The sequence below is a fragment of the Microtus oregoni genome, unplaced genomic scaffold, assembly GCF_018167655.1.
Source record: "Microtus oregoni isolate MIOR12 unplaced genomic scaffold, Mior012 000013F_ref0000133, whole genome shotgun sequence".
NCBI lineage: Eukaryota > Metazoa > Chordata > Mammalia > Rodentia > Cricetidae > Microtus > Microtus oregoni.
Genome location: NW_024543072.1, coordinates 27114352 through 27132170, shown reverse-complemented (window position 1 = coordinate 27132170; position 17819 = coordinate 27114352). Strand labels below are relative to the sequence as shown.

Genomic DNA, 17819 nt, shown 5'->3' with positions numbered 1-17819 from the left:
GTGTGGAGGCCGGAGGCTGACACCGAGTGTCTTCTTCCACTGTTCTTTGCCTTGTGTTTTTGACACGGGGTTTCTGACAGAGCCTGGCATCACAGACTCAGATAGACCAACTGGCCAGGCAAGCCTCTGTGACCGTCCTGTCACACTTCCTACTGCTGCCTCAGGAGAGTGTCACCACACCTGGCTCATGCTGTGGGTCCTTGCGATCTAAACGCAGATCCTCATGCTAGTGCAGAAGTATTTTACCCACTGAGCTTCCTCCCAGCTCTGGAAATAGGTTTTGTTTTTTCTTAATTTAAATTTTTCCTATGAAAAAAAATCACAGAAAACGTCTCAAGTTCATGGTTCACAGCCCTCACCAAGATGTTGATAAACTTATATTTCTTCCTCCTAATAAGGATCCATTAACATTCCCATAGCTCTTTGCTGTCTGATGGACAGAGAGCTCTTTCTAAATTAACTTCCACTAAGCCGTAAAGTGAAGACAGTCTCGCAGTTAAGAGATGCAGCATGCTTCGGTTAAATTATCTCTACTTTAGTTTGAGAAGAAATTAGGACATTAGTTATCATTTTCTTTTTACTTTTTTAATCAGGGTCGATTACTTGTTATTTTCAGGGAAATTTTACAAACACAACCAGTTTTATCATTAATCTTATTCTCTTCTGATTAATTAACAAGGCCATGAGTAAAAGGAAAAGGCCTGTTAGTTCTGTCTGGCATCCGCATGGGTGACAGGCTTCAGATGTAAAAATATTAGCTTCCTGGTAAAAGAAACAACAATAACATTGTTGATATTTCTTACAGGCTCATGTGCGGATACATAAGGCTGATGAATGTCTTTGATATGACCCTCGTACAGGGGGTGGGTAGGTAGGAAGGTCAGGGTTATTGCAGAGGACTTCTGAAGCAAGTATGGAGAGACTATAACACCAAGGACAAAGAGTAGAAGAGCAGGCACAAATAAGACTGGAGAAAACAACTGAGTAACCAAGGCCTTTGAAGGCTATGATTTTTAAAAAAAGAGTTAGTGTGTTTTAGCCTGTGCACCAAACAAATCACCAGGGGCCAACAAAACAGCTCAGGGAGCAAAGGCATTTGTCAACAGACCTGAAGATCAGAATTCAATCTTTGGGACTCATATGGTGGAAAGTGGGTACTGGCTTCAAAATGTTGTCCTCTGAGCTACAAACACACACACACACACACACACACACACACATATGTATGCACACACACACACGCATACGTACACAAGTGACAATCTCCCTAGACCCACCGCAAAGAGGATCTGTTGAGTTCACTAACTAACACACTCCCACCTCAAGTCTTTGGTACCCACTCCTTTGCCAGCAGTAACGGATCTGAGAATCTGCCAAAACAAACACCTCTCCTGGCCCAGGCAAGAGAGCCAGGACTGACAGAACAGATGGTCTGCCCTGGGAACCGGACTCCCGCGGTTACCTGTGACACAGGCACATGCATGGCTGAAGAGGCATCATTTCCATGGCAGAATCCGCAGCTAAGATACTAAAACCCTCCAGTGATCACCATTATTTCTGAGGCCTGCTCCTGTTCAGCTTTCTCTAGGAATCCCACGACCTGATTTGCATGCCTTTTCTGCTCGTTACTCTGACAGACATAGAAGCTGATGCTCAGATAGGGCAACACAATTACCAAGAGCCAAGCAGGTAACAAAAGTTTACATTTGGATTTCCTCCTGTATTAGTCTAAATCCACATTTGAGATCTTAATGCATTCACTCATCTGTTTCCTACTATCATATTTCATCTGCGATTTATAAAAAGCCCACTAACATTTGCTTATAGAACTCATCTAACCCTTAGAATATACATGAAATGTAACGCCATTGCTGTATTTGCTATTTGCAAGTGATAGATGACCTAGAAAGCCTGCCTTTGATGAATGCTTAGCTGTAATGACCATTGCACGTCATCAATGCTGAGTTATGCAGATGCGATCACCACTGTCTTCACACTGTACAAAGTTACTCTGTGTTTTTCCAGACAACCGAAACATCTAACTTTAAAGATAACTTCAATCCAAACCATTCTTCTTTGACCAAAAGTTTAAGATTCTGGCATTACAATTCTAATGTTGTTTACCATGTGTTATGGGATTGTGGGGTAAATATGAGCAATGAGAAAGCATTGAGTAGGTGTAGGTGAGGAGGTGCCCGGATGATGCCAGGTTCCAATGAGAGAGTCAGTATTAATTCAAGATGCAAGCTGTATGCAGTCGTACATGCATCCTAATCTTTTGCAAACTGTATGCAGTCGTACATGCATCCTAATCTTTTGCAAACTGTATGCAGTCGTATACGCATCCTAATCTTTTTTACAAGATGTGCTACAGTCTTACCTGAGCAGCCGTGACCCGGAATTCTTTGAAAAAGCTACTTGCAGCTGAAGAATTGAGAAAGTACAAAATGAACTTGAGACGCGGTGTGCTAGGAAATAGGAAAGTACTCCACTAAGAGAGCTGTCATGTGAAAAGCTCATAAACATTTGCATGAAAGGGCACCTGCTACAGTCAGGCATAATCAAAATGGCAAAACAGCAATAGATTATCATACCCAGAATTGAATACGATCTGAGTCAACTGGATGAGAGACAAGAGGCAGAGTTAAAACAGGTGTGTGTGTCTGTATATGTGTGTGCTATGTTACAGGAACCATGAAACAAGTGTTCAAAGAACAATGAAATGGAAAAGCCAGTATCAGAAGAACAAAGAAATAAATGTTCAAAGAATGATGGGATGGAAAAGCCAATATCTTGTAAACTCCCTACTATACTCAGGCAAGTATCATGAATAAATGCTAAACTAAACTGTTGGGGGGGGGGCGTCACTGGGAGAAGAGATAGTAACCTGAGAACTGAACTTGTAAAAAGGGAAATATTAACTCTCTTGGAACCATGGTTTCAAGAACTACCCTGAGGTGGACTGAGGCCTTGCCAAACGGTGCTGTCTATAGCCAGTTAGTAGCAACACTTGATTGTTGCTCAAAGTCAACCAAAGAGAAATAGACTCAATCTGGCTAAAAACGATCTAACCAAAACCAGACTCTCATTTCTCCACATACCAGTCAACCCAACCTCCCTCTCATCTGAACAAACGTGTTTCTGCCTCTCTCATGGCAATGTGTACATTCCTGAAAAGCTACCCAACTCTCTTTTTAAGATTGATCTGCCCAAAGAATCTGCAACTCATCAATTCAGTTCTTCTTTACAATGTCTCCAGCTTTGTTTTTTTTTTAATTATCATCACAAATAATGAGTGGAGTACAATATGAAATACATGCTAAATTAAAACACTTTTGGCCTGTCTTTTACAGTGGGGCAATCCAGCAGTCATCATTAGCCAAGCAGTCAAGCTTAGCATTGCCAGGATGGGGTCCAACAGCCTGCCAAGATGTACTCTGATATGGCACAGAGGTATATAGACAAAGATACCCATACTCTGTCCTAAATGGAATCCCAGAAAAACAACCAGATGAATCACTCAAGCGGAGTATGGCATGGAACTGCAGTCCTGGAAATTACACATGATTTAATTTTATGAGAACCAAGATAGATAGTGAAATATTGTGAATTAAAAGATATTAAAAGAATTAACAACCAGATGCAAGTTATGGACCTTGACTGAATCCTGTGACCTGGAGGCATGAAGCCAATTAAAGAAATTTGAGCATGGAACTCTGATGCTGTTACTGACCTGATGGAGACTTTCTTTTCCCCTGGTGCTAGAGACAAAACCTAGGGACTGCGAAAAGTGTTTGAGTATGTCGTCACAAGGCTCCGTTCCCAGCCGTGGGGACTTTCCTGGATACAGTAATAGGATGAGGTTGTAAATAGGAGGAGGCACCTTTACTCTGAGGATGCACAATGAGCTGTTTGGGAAAGAAGCACATGGAAGTGTTCAACTGGCTACCACTGGTTGCTGTGACACAAACGAATACCTATGTGTCTAGGAAGAAGCAACAAGGATGCTCAAAGAGTTAAAGGTCTTTGAGTAGTAACAAGTTATGCCAGAATGGGGTCTTTCAACCTCACTGTGAGTTTCAGTTACTTTTATTTGAAACATTGTATCCCCATACTGCATTTAGACCACGCCAGATATTTTCACCCTGCTACATTTTCTCACTAACGGTCAAAATAAATCTATCATACTGTACGCTTGTAAGGAAGCTCAAACTATGACTGGCAAAAGGATTAATCCATGTAAACAAAATTCATGGTATTTAATTCTGAAAATAATTTCCATATGCCATATATTTATACACAGACACATATGCATATTTTTCCAAAGGCAAATGTTTTATAGCTAAGAACTGACAGGGTGAGAGTCCTTTTCTAATCAAAATCCTCCAGTCTTTATCACAAAACATTTAACTCCTGTTTTAATAAAACAAGTAGAAGCCCGTGAAGGGAAGAAGTGAGATTTGCAGGAAAGGACTCAGATGAACATTCAAAAGCGCTCACAAAGGGCTCTTTTTAATCTTTGCACACAAACGGCTCTTCCTTTGCTGTCTGCACTGACGTGGATGTCTCCTGCTGAGCAGTCCCCAGAGGGAAGACCAGCCTTCAACTGACAGAAGAGCATGTGAGTGAGCATGCTGGTCCAGTACAGCTGGTTCCCAAGTCCCCAGGGGGAGCTGTGAGCTGCCACAGAGAATGACAGGGAGAAGGGTAGACAAGAGCATGCTGGGTGCTTCAGAGGAACATGCAGGAATAGAAGGAATAGAGTGCTGCTGGGAGGAGAGAGTGAGGCTGTGGGGGAAACAGGACCCAAGCAAAGGTAATCTGATCCTAGCAGGAGTTGAAGAACAAAGCTTGAGAGAGAAAGGTATTGTGGGTAGCTGCTGTCAAGGAGGTGGAAAACCCCAGACACAGACAACAAATCTCGCCTATCTCTGGCATAGAGCATTACAGTGACCCTTGACACAGCAAAGAGAAGGAGGAAGGAAAATCTATACATTTACGGGATGTGAGTGCACACAGTTGAGGGAATTTAGAGGAGGAGGAGGGCTGGCAGCATTGATGTCGGTGCTTGTGGATTTACCAGAAGACAAACAAATTCTGAGCAGACCATTCCCAAGCGAAGTAAGCATATACAACAGACAGTGGCCACTTTCATAGCTCTGGCTCTGCAAAGGAAACAAGCTAGAATGGAAAGGCTGGGCTTTAATTAACAAAATGTTTATGAAGAAGAGAAAACCTTAAGCAGCAGAAAAATCCCAGCTGAGTCCTCTACAGGTCTCATAAATGCCACAGATCTCAAGGAACGGAGCTGGTATTAAGCCTACCTTGCAAGAGGAACAAGGTAAACATTTTGCATGAAATAGCTCACACGATGCTCATAACAAGCCCCAGAGGCTGATCTCTCCCACGAGAAGCAGAAGGTAATTGAAGGAGAGTCAGTACGTAGCTCCTGGAGCTTACTCCTGGCCAAGGGATAAACTGGGATTCACATCTAGGAACCAGGCATGGTGCTTACACTCTTATACCCTAAATCCTGCTTCTTAGAGTCCACAAGCACCTTTGCCCATTAGGGACTAAGGCTTGTGTTGGGACAGGCTGGAGAAGACGGCTCCTGGGAACCAAACACAAAAACTTATACACAATATGGTTCACTTCTCTTTTTAAGTGAAAATTAGAGCAAAATAGTGGGAGAATAGGACAAAAATAACACATAGAAAAAAGATTAGAGAGGCACCCCAGGGGTCAGCACACACAGGGTGACGTCATCCGTAAACATATTGTTCTCTGTACCCGCCTGCCCGTGTGCCAACAGCTCAGACTCGAGTGACTGCACTTTTGGTAGAAATGAAAACTAAGAAAAGTATTCTAAAGGATTTCTTCATTTATTCATAAAACTGCATCATAGTCACATGAATAGTATTTTATGGTAAGCACATTTTTCCAAAACAAAATAAAGAGACAAGAATGGTACTTTGTACCATCTCTCAGACCAATGCATGGGAGAGACAACTGCTCGCTTCCTTTGGCCTTTAAATGCATCCAACTCTTTGATAACCTTATGACCTTATGGTTTCATATAGATACCACAGATGGAAAAAGTGAGGACCTTATAGGTCCCCTAAGAGGGTCTCTGGGACTCTAGGGACATTGGTTTAAAGTCACACGACTTGGGTTAGAAACCTGTTCCACCAGTCTGGAACCGTTTGATCGAGAGTGAACACCCTAAAAGGACCACAACCCATCGGTGGCACAATGAAGTTACCAAGGGCATCTACCTCATAAAGTCGCCAATGAATACTAAAATGCCACTTGCCTAGCTGAGGGCACAGTTCAGTGGCGGACTTGCACGGGGCTCTCAGGTTCAAACTTTGACACCCGCCATCAAGAAAGAAAGCCAAATAACATCTGTCAAGTACTAAGACAGTATTTCAAGGTATGCGATATGAGCATTTTAAAGAAGTCAACGATGCAAAGATTGAGTCTTGCAGGAGGACGCTCTTCATGCCGAGTTATAGATCCTCTCAGCTGAGGCAACAGTAGGGATCAGTGGGGTAGGATTGGGGCAGCGCATGCAGACTGTAAGGGCGGTCACAGCGGACTGAGCCTACGTGCTCAACTGCCGCTGATGTAAGGAAAAAAGGGGAAATCGCCAGCGTCTCCACCCTACAGGGGATGAGTAGCAGATCTCACTTTCAAAACCCCTTCATGCTCAAAGTCACGTCAGACAAGAAAGTCTTTAATGCCGTGCAATTTTCGTTGAGTTTGGCTGAAAGAACATTTCAGGAAGTCGTCAATCTGAGCAACAAAAAAAAAAAAAAAAGTTTTTTAATAATTAAAACAATGAGTAAATGGTTAAGAATTAAGAGTAAATACCACATGAAGTTTAGGTGAAATACAGTGTTATTTGGGCAGTTATTTTTATCGATTTCATTCCTAAAACCTGATAAAGGTCATTCCGGTTGGTACTGTGACAAAGCCAACAGGGAACCTAGGTTGGGAAACTGGCCATCGTCCATCCATATGCGATAGCACCACAGCTATGACTGAGAGAGTTCCTCTCCCCCTCAATCCTGCTCTTCCTTTCACGTGGTCTCAGGCTTTTATTCAGCCCCATAAAGCATGCATGTGCCCTGTCTCCCGGTAGCACCAGAACCATAGCAAATGGACTGTTTCTAAGTTACTCTTCCTCTTCCTCCCTGGGGCCACAGAAAAATGATTTACTGATACACCCGTGTCTTCTGAGCTCTTTATCAGGGCCAAAGAACAGTCTTTAGCCTCTAAGGAAGGTCTGGCTACTTAGGAACTACACTGTAGAGCTTATCTTTCCCAAGGAATTACAGCACTGAAAACTGCATTTTGAGGTAATTACTAGATACTAGACATTTAATATAGTAGCATAGCACTATACTGTATGGAATACCTCTGGTCACTTCATTCCTCCTATATATTTCAGTATCATTTTTATACAAAGAATATGTGTAACTGCAAAGTCATAACTATAAAGTACAACTTGGATGTTTAGTAAAGAGTATTATTTTCAGATTGCAAAAATATGGCCACACTTCTCAAACCCTTCTGTCTGTCTTTTTGTTGCACCATGGTCTCTTCATTTGTAACCTGGGGAATAGTATTCTCTCCTGCCTTCAAAGGGCTACTGTGAAGAGAAAGTGAATTTTTAAAACATGCCTACGAAGTACTATGAACCTGTTGGTGATCATAGGCTGGTTAAAAGTAAAGAAAAAAAGAACTATCATTAAAAAAACACAAGAAAATATACATAAATATTTCACTGTTTCACTGATCTCAGGATAGAAAAACTTTGTAAGCTCAAAGGAACTGGAAAACTCAGATAGGAGGCGGTGGCTGAGCTTATTATAAAATGCCTGTCTCTCCATGATGGCATGAGCAAACAAAGGAACCCGTGAACACAAGAGGACAGTCCTCGCAACAAATATTACGGTATGTAGAGGTTTGTCTCCTATAAACAACATCAGCAAAAAAGACAGAAAAAGTAGCCAAGGACCTTAAAATGGAATACATCAAAATTAATTCATAAAGATGTCCACAAGTCCCTCCCACTAACAATAAAATGATGCATATGAAAATACTGAGATATGTAACATCTTGGCCAAGATTAGGCCAGGACAAAACCAAGAAGCGAATTCTTTTCTTTCTTTTCTTTTTTTTTTCTTTCTTTCTTTCTTTCTTTCTTTCTTTTGTTTTGTTTTTCGAGCCAGGGTTTCTCTGTATCTTTGGAGCCTGTTCTGGAACTAGCTCTTGTAGACCAGGCTGGTCTGGAACTCACAAAGACCCACCTGCCTCTGCCTCCCAAGCACTGGGATTAAAGGCGTGCGCCACCACCACCTGGCTAAGAAATGTATCCTTAAGTGTATGAGGGCATGGTAAGATACAGACCCTCATGCATTGCCAGGGTAAAGTTATAGACACACTTGCCAATGTAAACAACTCGTATCATTTGAGCAAGCAGTTGATTCCTACTTTAAAACTTAGCAGAAATGCAACAATAGTAAGACATTCATTCCGTGTCTCTTGAAAAAGCCCAAAGTAAAAACCGTGACAGCTCTATCAGGTACAATGTTACGGTGTCTTTAAAGCTCTCCTTAAGTCCATGTTGAAACAGCATCGTGGAGCTGGAAGGATGGCTCATGGCTTAAGATCACTGACTGCTCTTCCAGAAGATCTAGGTTCACTTCTCAGCACCCACAGGGTGACTTACAATGGTTTATCAGTCCATTTCCAGGGGATCCGAGAACTGCTTCTGGCCTGCACAGCTCCAGGCACAGAAGTGATGCACAGGCATACACACAGGCACAACATCCAGATGCAGACTATTAACTAATTAATTAGCCAGTAGAATACATTAACAATGAGGTGAGTTAAAATAAGCGTATGTCTCTTTTTCTGAGAGACACTTAAAAAGATAAAACTGCAAAAAAGAAAAAAAAGAATGAAATTTCATCCAATGTTATTTCCAGTTAATGATATTATAATTTTTGTTGTGTGATGAGTAGGTAGTTTTATAATTAGAAAAGACGCAACTCTAAAAATGTGATACATCTTAAATAAATTAGATTGCTTTTATAAAGACACAATTTAAATGAAACATTTATTTAATCAAGTGATTCATTATTTAGTTCCTATATTAGATTAAGAATGTCAAGTAGAGTCAGGTAGATAGCTTGGTGGGGATAAAAGCACTTGGCATTCTAGCCTGATAACCTAAGTTTGGTTCCCTAGACCCATTGATGGTGGAAAAGGAGAAAAATTCAAGCTCATGGACCAGTTACTCTGTTGCATACAGCTGAGCAACAAGAGACTCTGCCCCAAAATACAAAAGTAGAAGACAAGACCTGGCTATCTAAAGTTGCCCTGTGACCTCCACATGTGCAGGCCCACACCCACACACCTCATACAAACAGACACCACACAGGACAAAAGAATAGCCAGTACTCAGTCACTTTTCTATCGCTGTGCTAAAACATCATGATCAAAGCATTTGACAAAAGAAAGTGTTTAATCATCTTAGGGTTTCAGGAGTTTAGAGTCCATAATGGTGGAGAGAAGGATCTCACATCTTTACCCACAATCACAAGACAAAAGGGAGAGGGGAAGAAATGGAGGAAGGGAGAAAGAGAAAGAGAGAGAAAGCATTGGTCACTACAGGAGTCTTTTGAAACCTCAAAGCCCGTGATACACCTCATCAAACAATACCGAGTCTTCTAATCCTTTTCAAACAATTTCACCAGCTGGGCACCAAGCATTCAAATGTGTGAGCCTGGGTTGGAGCGACGGCTCAGTTGTGAAAGGCTAGGTTCACAAGCAAACACATGAGCCTCTGGAGGCCGTTCTCATATGAACGACCACCCCAGTGATTTGAATAACATCATTTCTTCTCTCCTTACCATCTCACAGCTAATTAGTACTGCTCACTGGCCATTGGAACAAAAGGCTGAGGTGTAGAACAAGAGGATGAAAAGAATAATAAGGGTGGTTTCTCATGAAACCTAATGGAAGAGAAAGATACCGTTCAGAAAGCCAGTGCTCCCTGGCTCACGACCCCCTGCAAGTACAGGCAAGCACTCAGAAGAGTGAACTACTCATTCTCAGGGGGTTGTTGGTATCCTGTGGCCCCCGAGACTGGACTGAGAAGTCTAGCTTTAAAAATATCCATTACAATTAGAGAAGAAAGCAAGCCATGCTACTTTGACCCAAATGTACTGGAAAGGAACCAACACGCAGACATCTTAAGACAGGATTTGTCTACTTCCTCCAGGAGCTACAACGGACTATTCTGAGATGGAGAAGGGGTTTCCATGGTGCCCGCCCCCAGTCCTCAGAAACTCTGCTCTTTAGCATTTCGTATTTCATCATGATCGAGCTCACCAACAAACATACCCCGTCTTACCTGGTCTTCACAGCCAGGCAAAAGAGACGTTAGCATTATTGCATGTTTATATACAAACCCAAATTCGTAAAACAAGTAGGAAAAGCTGCCCAAAGCAACTTGCCTGCCCTTGCAAAACGCTAGGGAAGCCTTCAGTTCTGGAACTCCAGCACCATCAGCCCAGGGAACGAGATGCCAGCTTCCTTCCATGCATGGCTTCAGTGTGCAATGGGTGTAGTTGCTCCGGAAGACAGAGGAGGAGCAAATGCTGGCAATCCCCATAGCAGCCATCGATCTCTGCCCTCACCAGGTCTTCCCTTGCTCAGTTTAGAAGCATGGAGCATTGTTCATCAAGCTGTGTCTGGTTTTGCCCATTAGTCCTCATGTATTTGGTGATAGGGAATATACGTCCCCAACTGCTGTCACCCTCTTGTTCAGGTTCTTGCTGCCTCTTTCACTGCCTAAGAAGTCTTCCTCAACGTCTGTCACACTCTTGACTTCCGTTAATAACATGACTGATAATATGACTCCACGCAAAAGCTCTGGGAGACGTTTGCTCCCTCCCAACTAGAACAGAAAATACCAACTGGTTTTCTAGATTCTGTATGTGCAACGCTCTCTGTGAAGATTTTAATATAATCCCTGCTGATTTATTTTTATCCTGACACATCTTATTTAACAACTATTAAAGCAATCATCTCTGGTGGAAAGGAGAATATCATGGTTGACTTTTAAAGTATTAGCGCTCAACAGATAAATCTTGGTTCCCCCAAAACTCTTGAAATGAAAATAAATCCTGAAGATGAAATGATGTCTTGATAACTCCAGCCATTTAGAAACCTCCTAAGAAAAGAGAGAAATTAGAAAACCTCGTGAACCTATCCCTCCCAGACTTATTTCACCTCAGGGGAAATTACGTGGCAGCCAGGCAACTGTGTCTGGTTCTGTGCACCTTACAATGGACAATTTTCTGGACATCGTCAAGTTGGTTATATTCTACAACTAACTATCATGGCGATTGAGATAAAATATTAAAGACATCAACAGAAAGATGACTGACAAGTAGAAATGGCAGAGCACATATTTTTTTTTTTTTTTTTGGTTTTTCGAGACAGGGTTTCTCTGTGGTTTTGGAGCCTGTCCTGGAACTAGTTCTTGTAGACCAGGCTGGTCTCGAACTCACAGAGATCCGCCTGCCTCTGCCTCCCAAGTGCTGGGATTAAAGGCGTGCACCACCACCGCCCGGCTCAGAGCACATATTTTAAAAGAAAGGCAACACTAGGAAGTCAAGCTCTTGGGGAAAGCTTAAGACTCTGAGGAGTTGAACTTCTTAGGACACCAAGGTCAGCATGGGGTGGAGCATACAATGAATGAGAATAAAGAGTCTTGGATTAAATCCTAATTTCATGGGATGTGAGTCACTACAGGGCCAAGCCTTGACTTTTCTGTTTAAACCGCTCACTAATCATGAGGGATAAGAAAGAGCATTGACCTCAAAAAGTACTGTTGGCCACAAAATGTTATCTTGGTTCATCCACTTACAATATCATTGCAGCTAAGACAGTAATAATCTGTGATTAAAAGACACAACCAATGCCTACCGCACCAAGGCAAGGCATGAAGGCCGCACAGTGTCTCCCTGAGCTCTTACATACAGCCTTGTCTCCCTGAACCATGTGGAAGATGGCTATCAGGAACAGAGAAAACGTTCTGTTGCCTTCACCCATCAGTAAGTCCACAATGATGCAACACTCAATGATGCTGAAGAACAGGCATCATGCTGGACCCCGGGATTCTCTGGCAGCCTCCTCTAACAATCCTCATACACCCCCTGAAACAAAAGGTCATTGCTTGTCCACTTACCCTACCACAACAGCAGACTATTTCTAGATTGCCTCTATGTGCTGCTAGCTGCCTCCTGTGGACTTTTTAGATCTCTTAGCACGGCAGAAATAGCTAGGTGGCTACCAGTGCTGCAGAGAATTTTCGGGAACTACAGCTGACGGTGCTGAATGCCATGGTCACCACACCTGTTGCGTATGGAGATAATTCCCCTGAGGCCACACGCATCCTGAACACAAAGTGGGGGTCACGGACTCAAATCAAGGCTCTAGAGATATGCTCAAAGCCTATAGCAGAAAGCCCAGGAAAATGGCTTAGATTAGAAAACTTGTTCAGTTACCTAGTACTGCACAGAGTCCTTAGGCAGAGGCTGGTGGAGGATTTGTGCCCAAGAGCTATTTGTGCAAATTTATCGTTATTTTTTCAGTCAATTAGCTTGAGGAAGGAAATGTAAGCTAAGTAAATAAATTAGATCATTAATTTGCAATAAATATAAATTAGTTATGCTAATTATATCAGTTGAACATATATACAAATTATGTATATATAATAAATAACAAATAAGAAATATACCAAGGCTCAATGAGAAGAAAGCCATCTGACTACGGTGTAGGAAAACCACGTATATTCACTCAGTAGAATCTAACAGTTTTGATATGTGTGTGAACATGTAAGATAAACAGTAACTGCCTACTGGTGTTCTAGTAAATCTATTTTCACGCCAAATGAAAATTTGAATATATTTTTACATTATTTGAGTTAATTATGTGACATTTCTTATGAATAGTGATGTATTATTCCATTCATTACTTCTAATTATGCTCTTTTACAAGCGCGGAGCTGGCAACACCATGACCAGCCTTTTCCTGTTCTTTATAATCTGATGACTTGCATGGGAAGCAGGTCAAAGATATGCCTAGAATATAATGAGCAGAGTTCAGCGGCTGTGAACCATGACAGTCCAAAGCTACCTGAACCAGTTAAAAAGGGAAATCAGCAGAAACAGGATCAGCTTTTCACATCCCAGGATACCCCTAAGGGCAGTCAACATAAAGAATACTCAAAGTGCAGTTTTGGAACATGTAATTGTCAATGCACCCTTGGCTTGAGCAGGAGAGCGAACATTCCTGATGCCCCCCTCCCGCACTTTCTCTCAAAATTGTACACAGATCGACTCTTTGCAAAGGGCTTGCTTTCTGCTTGTGAAAAGACAAAGAGAATGCCCAGCTTTGGTGCAGGGCTGAGAAATGAGAAAAGGCCTGGTTATTGAAAAGTCCGTTCAGCCTTTCTCTTCCGACGTATAACCAGGTCAGGCCGTCCTCACGCTCACTTGCGGTGGGGCTTAAGCTACAAGGTGAACCCTGACATGAAGGAGCCACAGTCAAGGAAAAAAGAATAAAACTAAATTACCAAGTAATGGGGACGCAGTGAGACCCACTGATGGCACCTGTACATGCAACCCCCAGGGAAGCAGGGGGTAAGGGACAGGAGAGTGACATTGCATACACAAAGAGAAAAAGGCACTTCTAAGGGGCCCAGAGATCATGGGGCCTATGGGAGGAGTCTGTACGTACTTCCCCATTCTACTTCCGACCTTCCTTAAACAGGTACAAAACACCTATCTGATGCATTCCTTCAGGGTCAGATACCTACCCATCTATCGTCAGGTAGACACTTAAAGAACAAGTCTCAGGTCTATGAACCAAAAGGAACCTTGGAAAGAAGAGGGCCTGGCAGGAAGGGCTTCCTTTTTTTTTTTTTAAGCCTCTGGCACCCTTGATAAATGCTGCCCGCTAACCCTAAATGCTACCTCAGAGTCACCCCTGACATTATCAACTCTCCATCACCTCCTGAGCTGACATTTGGGATAAAGCCGACTTGTTTTCTATATAGTTATTTCCTATAATACGGGATAACCCGTAAGAAAAATGACTGTCACACGAGGTCTGTCCTCTAAAAGAAATGCACTGGATCCCCTGTGGGGCATTCTAGACGGAGTGAAGGGGGTGGGGTGGGGATAAGCATTCAAGATGGAGCCATGTTCCCACAGCAGTGCCATGGTGGGCTGCTATTAGCAGGTGGATAAACTCCTAACAGCCCAAGAAGAGGGGCATATTCATGTAGAATTCTCTCCCGGTTGATTAATCGCCACCCTGTGCACACCTTTGAACATTGTAATCTGCCAACTTGAAAATACGACCACAAGTAAACCAAATGTCCCACCACAGCTAGGGGCAAGGAAGCAGAACACTTCTAAAGATCTCTGTAGGAATATTTAAGCCTGCTGATACACAGAGCCGTGCGGAGACATGTGCTCGTGGCACTTTAAAGATCAAAATTCTATCTTTAGCAATAAGGCTATTAAAATAGTGCTTATGCTGTCTTATTTGTACAGGAAGGTTTAAAAAGAAACAGTGCTGAGAAATGAAAGATCAGCAGATCACTAATAACTGTGCTTTCCTGAACAATTAAAGGAATTCGCAAGATTAAAACCCACTCAGGAAGTGACAAATATTTCTGATCTGTACGGAAGGACTAAAAGGGCATTTTTTTTTTAAAATCTATAGTATCTATTCTGCAAGAAGCACAGTTAAGAAAAGAAGTTATTTTTATTATTTTTTTTTCATTTATTTCGGGAGCAACTGTGGTAATGGTCTGAAGTCAGAGAAGGGAGCATTCCTCACCAGAAATGGTAAAAGTTTGGAATGGAAAAGTGTTTGTCAGGGTTTTCTCTCCTGGCTGCTGGGGCTGCGTCTTACCGCACAGTTCCCACCGCAGCAAACTTTTTGTTGGTAACGTGTCAGCAGAAATGTCCTTTACGTTCCCTCCTCTAATTCTTCACGAATACACTTTGGAAGGCCGTCGGCCATGCATCATCCTAATATTGTTTGGTCCTGAGAGCATTCTGTGTGCGACGCGCCTGGCCCGGAGAATCGGTTCCTTGTAATAGCTGATTCAATAAACGGTTGACAAATGATTTGTATAATGCAGTATGACCAGTGAGCAAGGTTTGTCTCCATCACACGCCACATCCAAAGCCTCCACAAACACTGCTCTGTCCCTCTTCCGCGAGGGCGCCTTGCACTGTTCTGAATAGCAATCCACAGATCAATACCCTGTCTGCTGGAAACAACGGGACATAACAAATGAGTGATTTTATTTACAATAAAAGCCCGAGTCACCAAATGGATTCCACTCATGTTCAAATTCATTTTTCATGCTCAACTCAAGAGGAGAGGTGGACAAAGCAGAACCCAAGGGGAGGGGCAAGGAGAAGCACTAACTGTAATGTGCCAATTTATTTAAGCCATAAACCAGAGCTGAGTTGCATTGAAACATATGAATAAAACGTTCAACAAAATCCTGAAGATGCAGTTCTTCAAAAACGATTCTGTCCTCTCACCACGCAAGCTCGGAAAGCACTTTCCTGTACCCAGAAATTAATGGATTAAAGACGCTCTGACATTCTTTTTTGGAGTGTCGCACCACAGAGGCCAGAGCCGATTCAGTTAGCTCTGAGGACTTGGCAAGGAATGGGAGTGTGTGATTTCTGTGTGAGAGAAGGAGTCGGAGTGGAGCTTTTGTGAATGAAGCATCGTCTTGCTTCAAAAGCATACCTTTGGCCCCTGATCGGACAGTTCCTTCTCTACTACAAAAGTGACAAAACTCCAGTGCCAGGGAGATAGGGAGAGGACTCAGTGGGTGAAGGACTTGTCAGCCAAGCCTGAGGCCACAAGTATGTGCCCATGACCCATGCAAAATCCTGACATGGTAGCACATGCATGCAATTCAATTCCAGAACTCCCGTAGTCAGATGGGTGGCACAGACAGGAGACTCCCAAGAAGCTAGTCTGTGCACCCAGTAACAAACTGTAAGAGTGCCAGGCTTACACAGGAGGAAAGCTGAGCCCTGGCACCCGAGTTCTCCCTAACCTCCACATGTGTGCCCACACAGAAATGCAACAGACGTGCAGGCATTTTCTTTTTAAAGGCAAGAAGCAAAATCCTAAGGGAAAAGGGGCTAGTCAGAACAACCAAATATCAGTGGGGCCATCAATTTAAAATAAAAGTGCTTACAAGTCACTCATCAATGGCACACTCCCCACAGGGTGCCTAGACGTCATTTTAAAAATGGTAAAACAAGTATTCAAAGTAAAAAATTCCATTTTACCTGAAGTTGCTATAAAACCATCCTGAAAATACAGTACTGTCAACTGAGGGCGTTTATAAGCTCATTTACTCTATTTAGACGTCCCCTTCACCCCCGAGACAAACAATACACCACGGAAAACAGGATGGGGAAAATCAGGGCAGCCAGCCTGAACACACGACTAGAAACTCTGGAACAGCGTGGTGGCGTGATTTGGCCCTGGGTGTGGCCATAAAGACAGAAGTCAGCAGGCCCTTATTCCCTCGGTGCATTCATTACACGCGGTGTTTGCTCTCCATGTTTGCAGTTTCCGCTTTAATTTCGGTTACTACAGGACTCAGGATGCTTGAAAAACGGGTAAAGAACAAGTCCTCTGTGCAGAAGGGAAGGCCTATGCAGAGACAACCAAGGATGCACAGCGCATCCATTCTGAGGCAGCTTGGGATATGTGGCATGGTGGCAGGAGTAGAGTATGGGCTTGGTAAGCAAGGGTTGAAGGAGTCAATGTGTGCAGAAGGAATGGAAAGTCACAGAAACCAATGAGGATATCTTTACTCAGAGGGAAGAGTAGTTATCCAGCATTATTTATACATTGATTCCCTGTTCATTGTTTTTTTATAATTTTGCAAAATTTAATGAGGTAAAATTCGGGCTTAGACTGAGAGCTTAGTAGAGAATCACAATTTTATTCTGGGGGTTGATTTTCCTTTTTCCTTTCAACCAAGAAGAGTTCACATGACTAAGGAAGCAAGTTATTCATGAAGTTCTTAAGAACTTCAAACACTTTCACTGAAAAATTTACTCCAAAAATATCTTGAAACATTTTTACATTGAGGACTATCCTAAGGAATTAACTTCAAAGCAAATCATGGTTCAGTGTGGAAAAGACCCATTATCTTAAAATAGGAAGCCTCCTCCTTGTTACCCATTGCATAATAAAATTAAGGAGGAAGAGAAGAGCATTGTGGAAACTCCAGGAGTGATATGTTCAACACAAAATAAATCACCTTCTCTGAGCGTCCCACCCATTCTAATTGTCGCTGCAGAATTCAGTGGCGGGAAAATTCTCCCAACAAAATAAAAAATTCATCCAGCACTCGCAACTGAGAATGGTCTGGAAACCAGTGTTTTTCCGAAGACAAGATGGCATTTTCATTCCAGCACAGATCACATTCATAGCATGTTAGATTGTGTCTCCTGGTAAAGTCGGAAGCTACACCATAAAGTTTCACCAGTGTGACTGTCCAAACCTGAGCTGACTGTGTATTGGTCCAAACACCAATAGACGTAAGAAGGTGGACGGGGGAAAGACCCTGAGGCCTCAGCCCTATACAAAGAACTATAGGCAATTAAGGACTGCAGAGTGGGAGACATAGCCTTGCCTAGGGAAGACGCAACAATTGGTTATCCAATATCAGATCT

General features: G+C 42.6%; 1 protein-coding gene across 4 annotated transcripts in view; it reads right to left on the bottom strand.

The window, feature by feature from the left end:
- Fhit (fragile histidine triad diadenosine triphosphatase) overlaps positions 1–17819 on the bottom strand; it is a 1425825-nt gene that overhangs the window by 730028 nt on the left and 677978 nt on the right. The gene's annotated exons all lie outside the window — the stretch shown is intronic.